Source organism: Neomonachus schauinslandi, chromosome 15, assembly GCF_002201575.2.
Source record: "Neomonachus schauinslandi chromosome 15, ASM220157v2, whole genome shotgun sequence".
Lineage (NCBI taxonomy): Eukaryota > Metazoa > Chordata > Mammalia > Carnivora > Phocidae > Neomonachus > Neomonachus schauinslandi.
Window position 1 is genome coordinate 1,862,218 of NC_058417.1, and position 13,399 is coordinate 1,875,616.

Here is a 13,399-nt window from a genome sequence, read left to right on the forward strand (position 1 = left end):
CTTACTTCATCCTTAACCGCGCCGCCTCCCTGAGCCCCACGCAGCGGGGGCCCCACCGCAGGGCGGTCGCCGTGCCTCCCGCCGAGCCTCAGGCGTATTTTCCTTGGAAAACCGTGAGATGCTGGCTGAGAGAGGGTTCCGCTCCGCTCGCTCCTTCCTGCATTTTCGGGTTCTGGATGAAGGATTTCGTTTTGTCTCGAGGTTGGCCTGCCGATATTCACACAGCCCTAAAAGTTTTCAGCTTGTGAAGTCGGAGTTCACCCACTGATTAAAAAAAAAAAAAATCCGTGCATCTTTGGCTCGCACCTGAATTTGGTTTTCCTTGAAATACATGATGATTTTTACAGTTTGTCTGCCAAGAAAACACAGGGTCAGGTCACTTTATCATGTCCTCATCTCTCTTTTTGTCAAGAGACCACATCATTAGGTAACAGCGTTAGCTCTGAGCTTAGCATCATGTAGCCGAATAGTTAACTTTCTTTTGATTTTGAAAGATTCGGAGTGAAAAATATCCTGAATTTCAAACAATAAATGCATTCTCTGGCTACAAAGAGACAGAAAGATGTCAGTAACTGAGCTGTCATTAAGTATTTATTCATTCATCTGCTATGTTATTTTTTGGTCGATATGTGTATCCTGGAAGTCGGCTGAAACCTCCCGGCCCTTGTACTTTAGGTTACGTTTCCTTGAACTGCCTCCCTCGGCTGCCGAAGGAAGAGAATCTTTATCCCTTTACCCTGTTTTGTTCTCTCTTGAAAAAAGATTTTCTATCACTAAAAGATTGCTACACAAATTCTGGCCCCTAGAGGTGGATGAGGAGGAGACTGAGCACAGCATGTCTCTGTGGGCTCTGGGCCTCCCCTGCTGCGGCTTAGTCTTGGAAGTGACAGGGTATCACTTCCATCCTATTCTTGTGGCTGAGGCACGCACAGAGGTCAGCTCAGGTACACAAGAAGGGGAGCTAGACCCCACCATTCCGCGAGAAGAATATCGGTATCAGAGAAGAGCACGCGGGATGTTACATAGCGCTGTGGAAATATTCGGAAAAACGCAGCCCGTCACAGTCCACCCCCTGAGTGCACCCCACACCCCTCCCATGTGCAAAGTACTCTCATCCCATGTTGGCAACAGCTTAAAATTGGGGTCTCATCCAGGTGTGGGTGGTCTCTCAGGTGTGGCTACTGGATTAGGGCTCCCACCGTGGCTCTTGGCTTTCCTCTTGTGGGTCATGTTTCCTTTCCCATAAATAGTAGCCCGTATTTGTAGGTGAGTCCTTTTCTTAGCCTGATTCTCACCTATAGAAAGTTGCGGGTCCAGTGTTCTCTTTTCTGTTGGTCTTGTTTCTGTTCTTTTCAGTTCAAGCTCATATAATTAAAAAAGAAACAAAAAACTTCGTGGGTGTCGTATGCATCAGTTATAATCCAGTCTAGTAGACACCGTCCATATGCAGACCTCCGTGATAACCCTTTTTCTAGCGTGGGCTCCTTACTGTTAACATTCTTAAAAGCCCTATTATTTTAACAGAGAAATTTTGCTGGACCTACCCTTAAGATCCTTAAAGGCCTTTGTCTGAGGCCCCACCTTGAATCTTTCTGAGGTCCTAACCATTATCAGACAGTTACACCTTTGGCTTACTCCTTAGAATGTGTTTTCCTGAAAATGCCCTGCAGTGGGTCTCTGCCCAGAAGACATCTTCTTAATTTTGGTGGTGTTGCTCATCTGGAGTGGATGAGACTAAGAGATCTAGTTTTGAGCCCAGCAAGCCCTGGGTCAATCATACATAACATTTCATCTTTAATTTAACCTCTCCCCTCCTGCATTTTATCACAGGGGGCGAGAGTACTCTGTCTGAGGGCCTCCTTGCGTCACAGAGTTTACTAGATATGGTTCCCACTCTCCAGGGTACTGTGGGAGGATGGAGTCCCCACTATTATGCAATGATACTTCATGCATGACAAGGCTTCCCCTACTTTCATAAGCCCTTCCTGGATTTTCCAGTAATACCTTTCTGACTTTCCATCAAGCTCCCACCAACCGCCGCCTTGAAGGCTGTAGGCTCCTGCCCAACACCTGGTCCTAAAGCCAACTCCATGCCTTGGGGTTTTGTTTCAACAGCACCCCACTCTTGGTACCGAAATCTGTTCCGGACAAACCGTATCAGAAGCCAGCTTGAATTCCGAACTGCTGCTGAATTTGCCTTGAAATGAACATGTATAGTTGGGTCAGGTGTTAACTGTACAGCTGGGAATTCTTAAAATTTACCTTCATGTAGACTACAATGCTGGTTGAAAATAAGTAATAAAAAGGGTGCCTGGGTGGCTCAGTTGGTTAAGCGACTGCCTTCAGCTCGGGTCATGATCCTGGAGTCCCGGGATCGAGTCCCGCATCGGGCTCCCTGCTCGGCAGGGAGTCTGCTTCTCCCTCTGACCCTCCTCCCTCTCATGCTCTCTGTCTCTCATTCTCCCTCTCTCTCAAATAAATAAATAAAATCTTTAAAACAAAAAAAAAGAAAAGAAGTAATAAAAAGCCCTCAGGTGTCCAAATATATACCATAAAAGTCACCCCTTTGAAGTGTATATAATTCAGTGGTGTTTAGTTTATCCACAGTTATGAACCATCACCCCTAATTTCCAAACATTCTGCCACCCAAAAAGAAAACCCATACATGCAGTTTCTTCTCAGCCACACCCCCCGTCCCGTTCCCCACCCCCACACTTCTTCCTTTCCCCTCAAACCCGGGAAACCATGCATCTGCTTCCTGTCTCTATGGATTTGCCTCTTCTGAGCATTTCACATACACGGAATCATATGATACGTGTTCTTTTATGTCTGGTTTCTTTCACTTGGCACCATGTTTTCAACACTCATCCACTGCATGTATATGTTATTACAATTTTTTTTTAAAGATTTTATTTATTTATTTGAGAGAGAGAGAGAGCACATAGGAGGGGGGAGGGTCAGAGGGAGAAGCAGACTCCCCGCTGAGCAGGGAGCCCGATGCGGGACTGGATCGCGGGACTCCAGGATCATGACCTGAGCCGAAGGCAGTCGCTCAACCAACTGAGCCACCCAGGCACCCTATATGTTATTACAATTTAACAACAGCCTCTGGCAAGCCCTAAACACTGAACAAAATCCAAATGCACCTGACTACCTGAGGAGCCTGTGAAGTCAACAAAGGCATGCAGATTGGGACAGGAGCCCAAACCGGAGGAATGATGTGTCACCAGGGGACTTTCCCTGCTTCCTTGCTCGTTTATATTGACTCTGACCTGAGAGTGGCCTCGGTATGGGATTGTACAGCACGGAGGAACGGTCAAGATATGGAGAGAAACTGTTTTTTTGGCCGTAGAACTAAGAAAAGAAGCTCCCTCAAGCTCGGGGGTGTGGCAGTAACTCTCCCTTTTAAAAAAATTTTCTCTTTTCCTCTCTTGGTTTTGGCCCAGTGAGGCTGGAGTCACAGAGTCGTGCCGTGGGCCCCTAAAACTGAGAAAACCCACGTTTTTGGCCAGAGGAACTGGAAAAGGGAGACGCTATGGTGGAGGACTGTGGGCCACAAGGCTCCATGACTTTTTCTGCTTTGTTTTCTCTCCACTTGGCCCCTGGGGCAGTCCCGTCATGCAGAGGTCTGGCAGCACAGATGATCAACACTTGAGGAGAAACCCCTTCTTTCAAGCAAGAGGACGTAAAAATAGATACCTGGAGGTTGAAGAGGGCAGGGAACATCTCGGGGAGAAGAGCGTCGGAGCAGAGGAAGCCCTAGTTGTGTGTATGGGTTTACCCAGATCCTGGGTTCATCACAGAGCTGTGTGTGTATAGGACAGACCTGGAGTAGGACAGCCCAGCAAAGGCTTTGGAAATTCCATTAACACTGAAGTCACAGCTCACAGACTGTGAGGCAGAGCTTGATGTCTGAACCTAAGCAGGTCAATTGTCTGCTAAATCAAAACAAACCAGGGCGCCTGGGTGGCTCAGTTGGTTAAGCGACTGCCTTCGGCTCAGGTCGTGATCCCGGGGTCCTGGGATCGAGTCCCACATCGGGCTCCCGGCTCGGTGGGAGGCCTGTTTCTCCCTCTCCCACTCCGCCTGCTTGTGTTCCCTCTCTCGCTGTCTCTCTCTGTCAAATAAATAAATAAAATCTTTAAAAAAAAAAAAACCAATAAATATCAACATCCTCCGGAGGATTTTCACAGGACGTAGAGTCTCACAATGTCTAGCGAACAATCCAAAGTCCCAGAAAGAGATGAGAGAAGAAATTTGGTGCAGAAAATATATTTGAATAACAGATGAAAACTCTCCAAATTTAGTGAATGACAAAAATGGACAAATTCAAAAAGCTCAGCAAACCCCAAACAAGATGAACTCAATAAAGCCATGTCCAGACAACAAATTATTGAAAATCAAAGATTGAGGGGGGGAAAAAAGCCCCTCTTTAAAGTTGCTGGAGAACAAGGACTCAGAGCAAGAGTTCGAATGATTTTGGGTTTCTCATTAGAAGCAAAGAAGCCACAAGACTGTTGAATGAATCCTTCAAGTATTTAAAGAAAAGACCTATCAACCCAGAATTCTATTTCCAGTGAAAAATCCCTCAGGAATAATGGCAAAATGAAGACATTTTTACTTATTTTTATTTTTTTAAAGATTTTATTTTATTTAAAAAAAAGATTTATTTCAGAGACGGAGAGAGTGGGACCGAGAGTGGGGGAAGGGGCAGAGGAAGAGGGAGAGAATCTCCAGCAAGTCTGAGTGGGGAGCCTGGAGCCCAACGTGGGGCTCAATCTCACAACCCTGAGATCATGACCTGAGCCAAAATCAAGAGTAGTCAGACACTCCACTGACTGAGCCACCCAGGCACCCCTGAAAGATTTTATTTTTAAGTAATCTTCACACCCAATGTGGGGCTCACACTCATGACCCTGAGGTCAAGAGTTGCACCCTCCAATGAATCATGAGAGACGATGGACTCTGAAAAACAAACTGAGGGTTCCAGAGGGGAGGGGGGTGGGGGGATGGGTTAGCCTGGTGATGGGTATCAAAGAGGGCACGTTCTGCATGGGGCACTGGGTGTTATACGCAAACAATGAATCATGGAACACTACCAAAAAAAAAAAAAAAAGTTGCACACTCCATGACTGAGTCAGCCAGGTGCCCCAGAATGAATACATTTTTAGCTGAAAGAAAATGAGAATTTGTTGTCATAAGACCTGTTCTACAAGGAAGGAAAAAGGAAGTTCTTTTAGGCTGAAGAAAGATGACACCAGAGGGAAACTTGTAAATTCAGGATTGAAGGAAGAGCAACAGCAATGGTACATATCTAGGTAGTATATTTAACTATTTTCTTTGTCTCCAGTTATTTAAAATATGTATTGGCTGTTAAAGCAAAAATTAGTACATTGTCTGGGTGGGGTGCTGCATGTATGTAGATGTTGTCTATATGACAAGTATAACATAAAAGGGGATGAAGGGACTTACATGGTCGGAAGGCTATTTTTACTTCAAGTGGCAAAAATATTAGCTCTAAGTAGAATGTGAAAGATTAGAGATGTCTATCATAATTCCTATAGCACCTCCTAAATAATACAAAATAAGATGGCCCAAAAGCCAATGGGTAAGTTAAAATGCAATACTAAAAAATACCCCAACGTCCCCAAAAGAAGACAGAAAAGGGGGAACAACATAAGACTGAGAGAACAAACAGAAAGCAATAAAATTATAAACTTGAATTCAACCATATTAATAATTATATCAAATGTAAATGGGTTAAAATACCAATTAAAGACAGAGATGATTGGAATGGATTTTTAAAAGACCCAAGTATAATCTGTTTATAATAAATCCACTTTAAATATAATGACATAAATAGGTTAAAAATAAAGGAGTTGAAGAAGATATACGATGAAAATACTAGTAGAAAAAATAGAGTGACAATATTAATATTAGAAAAACTAGGTTTCCTGATAAATGAGTTCAGTAAGGTGGCAGGATACAAAATCAACATACAGAAATCCGTTGCATTTCCATACGCTAATAATGAAGCAGCAGAAAGAAAAATTGAGAAAACAATCCCATCTACAATTGCACTGAAAATCATAAAGTATCTAGGAATAAACTTAACCAAAGAGGTGAAAGACCTGTACCGTGAAAACTATAAAACATGTATGAAAGAATTGAAGACAACACAAACAAATGGAAAGACATTCCATGTTCATAGATTGGAAGAAGAAATTGTTAAAATGTCCACACTACCCAAAGCACTCTGCAGATTTAATGCAATCCCTATCAATATGCCACCAGCATTTTTCACAGAACTAGAACAAACAATTCTAAAATCTGTATGGAACCATAAAAGACCCTGAATAGCCAAAGCAATCTTGAAAAAGCAAAGCAAAATTGGAGGCATCACATTCGAGATTTCACGTTATACTATAAAGCTGTAGTGATTTTTATATAGTAATCGGTTTTACTGATAAGAGCAGAAATCAGCTCTTATATTAAAAGACAGAATAAAGAAGAAAAATCAGAGAAACTGAGAGCTGGTTCTTGAAAAATATCAATAAAATCCATAAACCTTTAGTCATGACCTAGAAAACAGACAAGTGACAGGTTAGCAATATCAGAACTGACATCAGAGACATCACATTTAAACATCAACTTTAGGGCGCCCGGCCAGGGTAGGTGGAGTGTGAGACTCTTGATCTCGGGGTTGTGAGTTCAAGCCCCACATTGGATATAGGGATTACTTTAAAAAAAAAAAAATCTTTTTTTAAAATTTATTTTTATTTATTTATTTATTTATTTTTAAAGATTTTATTTATTCATTTGACAGAGAGAGACACAGGGAGAGAGGGAACACAAGCAGGGGGAGTGGGAGAGGGAGAAGCAGGCTTCCCGTGGAGCAGGGAGTCTGATGCGGGGCTCAATCCCAGGATGTTGGGATCATGACCTGAGCCGAAGGCAGATGCTTAACGACTGAGCCACCCAGGCACCCCTCTTTTTTTTTTTTTTAAAGATTTTATTTGTTGATTTGACAGAGAGATAGAGAGCGAGTACAAGTAGGCAGAGAGGCAGGTAGAGAGAGAGGGAGAAGCAGGCTCTCCGCTGAGCAGGGAGCCCAATGTGGGGCTTGATCCCAGGACCCCAGGATCATGACCTGAGCTGAAGGCAGCCACTTAACTAACTGAGCCACCCAGGCGCCCCCAAAATAAAATCTTAAAAAAAAAAATCAACTTTGGAACACGTGGCTCAGTTGAGCATCCGACTCTTGGTTTCAGCTCAGGTGATGATCTCAGGGTCGTGGGATTGAGCCCCACTTAGGGCTCCATGCTCAGCGCAGAGTTTGCTTGAGAGTCTCTCCGTTGCCCCTCCCCCACCCAGCATTCTCTTTCTCTAAAATAAATAAATAAATCTTTAAAAAAATCAACTTTGAACCATTCCTCACACCTCCCACAAAAGTTAACTCAGAGTGAATCACAGACCTAAATATAAAATATATGAAATAATAAAACTTCTAGAAGAAAGCATAGGAGAGAGTCTTTTGGCTTTTGTGAGAAAGGCAAACACAATGCACAAAAGGAAAAGACTGATAAGAGTGTACATCCCCATAATTAAAATTATAAATACTTAACAAATAATCAAACACATACGCTCTGCTAAGGACCCTGTTAAGAGATGAAAAGGCACCCTTGCTTCCTGAGACAGTTCTCGTTGGGAGAAAGTATTTGCAAACTGAGCATCTTATGAAAGACTGACATCTAGAATATATATATATCTAGAGTAGATATGTCTAGAGTAGAGTAGATACATATCTAGAGTAGAGTAGATATATATCTACTCTAGATATAGATATATATATATTCTAGATATAGATAGATAGATATCTTCAGACTCAACAATAAGAAAATAAACAGCTCAACAAAACACGGGCAACAATTTAACAGGAACTTCACCAAGAAAGATAGACAGATGTCAGATAAGGACATGAAAGGATGCTCAGTATAGTGAGTAATTAGCAGAATGTACATGCAAAGTAAAGGCAAAATAGCACACAACTGTTCACCTGTTAGACAAGACTGGGCACCACCCACCGCCATCTCCCCCAGGCTGATAACACCGCGTGCAGGCGAGGATGCAGAGCGACTGGAACTCTCACACACCGCTGGTGAGAGACTGGCTACCAAAGGACAATGGCCAGAATGACATAGAAAAATAGAACTCTGGTCTACAACCCCTGTAGCCACCAGTCCAGAAAACCAAACCACAACCTCTGAGCAACTGGCCCCAAATAGTCACGATTTGGCCCATAACTACCAGCTTCTCTGAGTTTTGCCCCTGCTTCCAATTTAGCACCAACTGGAGAAAGACAAATTCCTACCCCCCTCACCAATCACATAGGATGTCCCGTTTCTGGTTAGTCTGCTTACAACTTTCCCATGCCAGCCACCTCCCATCAGAAGAGAGCTGAAGCCTTCCCTTTCTTCGACTGTAAAGTTTCCAACCACCCTGCCGGCCTTTGAGTCTCCGCCAACCGCAAATGATGGTGGCCCACTCCCTTGCAATACGGCAAGCTCTGAATAAATAGCCTCTGTTTATTCTCATTTGGGTGACGTTTTTTTCTTTCCACGCTGATGGGAATGCAAAATGGTACAACCACCATGGAAAACTGTCTGGCGGTTTCTTATAAAGTCAAACATACACTTACCCTATGATCCAGCGACCCCACTCCTAGGTATTTATCCAAGAGAAGTGAATACTTAGTTTCACACAGCAACGATATTTAGGGCGCCTTTATTTATAATGACCAAAAAATATAAACAACCCAGCGTCCTTCAACTAGACAATGGAATCCTGTTTCAGCAGAAGGAACAGAGTGGAAGCAGATCAATTTTAAGCATGGCGTAAATGCTTCCTGAAAACCTCTACTCTCTTAAGGAATGGGGTGCCTACAGAGGCTGGGAAATACTGGATGTTGTTATTTTGCCAGAGAACTTCTTAGGCTCAGAGGCTCTGAGTTCACATAATGACATGCACACAGCTTACTCTTGGAACAGTCAATTTGAGATTGTTCATCCATTCCCTGAAGGCTAAGGCTGATGTCAGGGCAGTTACACAACTCCCCCTTGTCTTTGGAGTGGATTTCCCAGGACCTCAGAGACTTGTGTGGGATTAGGATCAATGACCTGGCATCAGTAATCTAAGATTTGGCAATAGTAGGGGGAGTGCCCTCCTGACTCAGGACCAACATGTAGCTGGCTACACCGCCTTCGTTCAAACGATCCTGGATGGAACCTCAAAATGTAGCATCATGGTCAATTAGGGACATCCCTGTCCTTAACATCCTAAGGGATATTTTCTTATTCCGTCCCCCCCAATTTTTGTGGCCTAGAGAAATCCAAAAGTTTCCCCCAAAATTCTGGGGGAGTCTTCAGACTAGTGGCCTTGATATACTTCTTGCCTCTCATCCCAGCACCCAATATGGAGTCTCTGGGTGGCCCTTCAGTAAACTTGGATGCAAAATTCAGTTCCTTCACTCGAAGTCACATCACATCAAGCATTTCAGAGCATTAATGGAAGGCCCAGAGGTTTATCAGAAGAGACTCATGATGCAGCACAGAGCATTCAGCAAGCTCTCTGCCTTCTCAAATCCCTCTACCTTTCTCCATGACTGTTGGGAACAATATATATAACCCATTAAATTATATCGCTGGGCTCTGCTTGGATGGAATAATAACTTGTCAAATACAACATTAACATATGTGTTTTTATGGTCCTGGCATTTCCTTCCACAATTTCAGGAGGGCCTTACTGTATTTGAGTCTCGGTTTTGGATTTCTGACACAAAGGGATTGGGAAGGGCTTCCATGCATAGATGATGGCCTTGGGGGAAAACTAACGCATGAGGATTGGGAGGGGCTGCAGAGAGGAGCAGGGTCAGCATCCAAGGTCCCCTCTGCCCTTGATTTGAGGACACCATCTCTTGTCACACGGGGACAGAGGGGAGCACACAGAAAGGACAAATGGACATCACCTGCGTGGAAGAGCTTTTCTGGGTGTCCATGCCTGTCCCTTTGATTGCAACTGATGTGCCACCTACTGACGGGGTCCCTAAAAACCCTGCTCAACCCCTGTCTGAATTATCCCAGGAATTATTACCCCTTCTTGCAACATCAACATTGTTTGTCAATTGCTTTGTTGATAGATCAGTTTTCTAACAACGCTTCCGTGGTCTTGGTGAAATCGCTTCTTCAGCACTTGGGGAGTTTCCCTGGGAGCCAGTTGGATGGGCAAGGTTGGCATCTGGTGCTAATAAGGGAGGAATATCTGAGTGAGGACTAATTTGGTAAGCGGTAAGTTCATCATGAATGTTTTTTGACCTACAGAAGCTTATGATTTTGAAGATTCAGAAAGTAAGTATGTGGACCATCTTAGTTATTTATTGCCACAATACTATTACCTCAAAACTCAGTAGCTTGGGGGCAACGAACATTTATTACCTCACACAGTTTCTGAGAGTCTCTGGTGGTTCCAGCTCAGGTCTATCCTGAGGTTATAATCAAGATGCTGGCTGGGGCTGTGGTCATCTGAGGCTTGACCGGGGCTGAAGGCACTGCTTCCAAGATGGCTCCGTCTCGCAGCTATTGGCTGGGCGCCTCAGTTCCTCACTGGTTCGGGGTAGGGGGTACTCAGAACCTTGTCATGAGGACCTCACCATGGAGTTTCTGGATTGTCCTTATGACATGGCAGCTGACTTCTCCCAGAAAAGCAGTCGAAGAGACAGAGAGAGGGGGAAGGAGTGAGAGATGTCTTTTAGGACCTAGCTTCAGGAGGCATAAACCATCACTTCTGCCATATTCTGTTGGTTGTGCAGACCAACCCTGATACACTTGGGGAGGGTGTGCATACCATGAGGTATGGATCACTGGGGGCTATTCTGAAGACTGGCTACCACTGTATGCCCTCTGGTCCCCAGTGACGCATATCCCTCCCACACTCGCCTCCCCTCCAGGCACGCCAAAGTCTAATCTAAGCATCAGTGTGAAGTCCAGAATTTCATCCTCTAAATCAGGTCCAGAGATGAGTAGGATTTCTCAGGAATATTTCCTTAAGCATAGCTTCTCCAGTGAAATTCTTCTCCTTCCGAAGATCCGTGAGCTAAAGAGAAAGTCATCTGCCCTCTGCTCTCACCCTACAATGGTGGACGGCAAAGGATAACCTCCATAGAGATGCTACTCAACAAGGCGGGGAGATGGCCTGGGTTTCACCTCTCAAGGTCATAACTGCATCATAATGTAACCTCACTGAATCTACCCGCAAGTTACCGTGAATGACCTTCAAGTGTCTTTGCAACTCTTCAACCACCTATTTCTTCTTTAACTATTTTTTTTTAAAGTTCCACACCCAAGGTGGGGCTTGAACTCATGACCCCGAGATCAAGAGTCGCGTGCTCTGCCGACTGAGCCGGCCTTGAGCCCCTCAACCCTATTTTTAATTTGTAAGAAAATTATTAGGTTTGTGCCATTTCCACAGATGATGAGCTTCATCCACTACATTTTGATTTTTCTGAATTGTATTTATAAAAGAAAATTAAACTTCAGTTTCAGGGCTTCCCTTTATGGCAACACTTGATTATAGTTAGTGCTTTTATGATAGCATTTTATAGCCTTGAATTTTGTTCAAGATTAAATTTTTGAGATTACAAAAATAACTGATGCTTTTCTAAAAACTTAAAAAAATTCTAAAGGATGTAAAAAATGTAAGTTCCTTCTTTTCCTTCTCCCACTCCCTAGAGATAATCGTTGCTAATGCTTTGGTGTACACTTATTTTTTTTTAAAGATTTTATTTATTTGAGAGAGAGAGAGAAAGAACATGATGGGGAGAGGGGCAAAAGGAGAGGGAGAAGACTCCCCACTGAGCAGGGAGCCCAGTGTGGGGCTCGATCCCAGGACCCCCAAGATCATGACCCAGGCTGAAGGCAGACACTTAACTGACTGAGCTGCCCAGATGCCCCATGTACACTTATTTTTTTTAAGCCTTATTGTTTGACAAAGTTTATGCTCATTGTTGATAAGGTTTTCAAAGTTTGAGGATTTTTTTGCCCGTGGAGGAAACCTCCCCCCACATGTGTATTTTATTTAATGCCAAACATTAAACATAATCTATAAACAGAACTTTGAAATATAAGTGTTAAATTTGAACAGTGGTTGCAAACTTAAATTTCCTTAAACAATGTAAACTGACATCATTTAACATATTTAACATAATGATTCTTTTGAATACACCTTAAGTGGTACACAAAATGAACACATAGGTGATGATAAAGACTTACTGTCATTATATTTAAATCTATTTTAAAGCACCAACATCATGGATTTAATTCATTACTTCATTGGCTCCTGCTTGTTCTCGTTTTTTTCTAGGAATAAGATACGTTCTTAAAGTTGCTAAAATACTTCTTTTGATGTTTTCTTGGTGTTACTTTCAATCTGTCTTTTCCTCCCTGAAATGATGTATTCCTTTAGTTTCGCCTGGCCAGAGTTATGGAATCCTTGTTCTGTCATTCTGATATACTGGTTTGCTTTGTTAGCATTATTTAAAAAAATACGCATGCACTCTTAATGTCTTACTGTGGTTGAGGGGGCATCTAGTGGATTCATCTCCTAGGAGAGGGCAGGGTTGTGTTTGCACATTAATGCTCTTCTTGAGGACATTAGCTAAGTCAGCATCTCAGGACTCCTTTTCTCCCTGACCATGGAGCATGAGCACCAGTCCTGGATGACTGGTTGGACCTCCTTTCTTCCTGGTTGTCATGGGTAGCCACGTGTGCTGATCTGGGGACGGCTTCTATTTTCCCCAGGACTGTTTGGCTCACATACGGTTGCCTGTTTTTATCCTCTTCTATCTACCAGTGGGCATGAACATATATCTGTTCATTATAAAAGGAAGTATTCTTAGAAGAAGCACACACTTTCACAGATAGGAACATCCCCAAACCTATAGAAACGTTCAAAAATCCAAATGGAGCCCCTCTCTTCTGTATTATACCTTTTGGTAACAACTTACAGTGACTTTTCTCTTTTTAATGTTATTATGAATTTAGGTCTTTCCCAGACTAATTGCAGCCGACACCCTTGGGTGCCTACTTCCTAATCCATTACCCCTGTTTACTTACTGGTGGGGCCCATGTGTGTTTGTGCGTCCGCCCATCCTTATGTGGCTCGGGGAAATCCTGATAAGGCTGGGGAGATGACAGGGTCCCATCTCCCCTGCCAGCTTGTAGGATTGGGTTTGGTGCCCAGTTTCGGCCAAAATAGAAAAGGAGAGGCTGCTGATGGTTTCTGTGAAAGCTTCCCCTGTTTTTGTTTTTATTTTTAACTTGGCATTTCAATTATGTGCATGACTAAT